At 48.3% G+C, this 963-nt stretch overlaps 1 protein-coding gene across 1 annotated transcript in view; it reads left to right on the plus strand.

The window, feature by feature from the left end:
* Positions 1 to 963, plus strand: part of VOLCADRAFT_108493 (uncharacterized protein) — a gene marked incomplete at its 3' end in the record, with an annotated part of 9,606 nt that overhangs the window by 7,908 nt on the left and 735 nt on the right. The gene's annotated exons all lie outside the window — the stretch shown is intronic.

Consider the following 963-nt stretch of genomic DNA (forward strand, 5'->3'; position numbering starts at 1 on the left):
ACAGTTGCCTGACTGTTGAAAACAATTCGTGGTAGGTCGTTGGGAGGAAGTTGATGAACACAGCTAGCAGACAGTTAGGAACACGCGCTGAATTTAACTGGCATGGCCACACCGAGGCATGGATCCATCCGGATGGGAGTGTGGGCTACACAGCAGCCTGGCTCCTGTGCAGCAGGGGCCAGCAGCCTTCTTTCTGGTATCAAGGATCCAGTACTATCGGTGGCAGCACAGCGCAGGAAGAGGACACGATGCTGCCCAGACATTGCTTCACAGGGAGGAGGGGCCTGTGTGTAGTATGAGAAATGTTAGTCTGAAGCACTGCTGCTGCTGCGGGTGATTGTGATGATGATGTTGAGACATTTAGTCAGCTACAGACTGTAGTCCTTTGCCCTGTAGCTGCGATGTGCACATATGATGGCAGCACTGCATGAGCATATGAGCATGTGTATGTGTGGGTGGCCAGGACGGAAGGGGATTGTAGTGCTAGAAGCATATATGTAATCGTTTGAGGCATGACGATGAGCTTCATCCCCATCCATGGCGTAGGCATCTGGAGCAGTGTTGATGATGGCAGCATAAAAAGCATACAAGCTATACTATACTACAGCTTCTGCTCGTGCTTTTAGCTGCAATGTGGGACTTTGTGCCTCAAGGACATACAAGACAAGACAACTTCTATATTATACAGAACTGCTGCATCACACGAGTGCCTGCAGCACTCCACGTATACTATTGTAACTGCCCCAAAGCCCTAAAAGTCAAGTCTGACTTAAGTAAGTCTGGAGCTTCATGACTAANATGCTCCCACGGGTTTGCCATCTTTTATATTGCTGCTCCTCCTTAACTAGCTTTTCCAAAACTATCCACAGGTGCCCTGCTGCCCCCTAATATACTAAAAGGTAAAAGATGTACACAGACTTGAGATATGCGCCTGTGTAGGACCACATGTTCTTAATCACGATT

This window comes from Volvox carteri (genome assembly GCF_000143455.1).
Source record: "Volvox carteri f. nagariensis unplaced genomic scaffold VOLCAscaffold_125, whole genome shotgun sequence".
NCBI lineage: Eukaryota > Viridiplantae > Chlorophyta > Chlorophyceae > Chlamydomonadales > Volvocaceae > Volvox > Volvox carteri.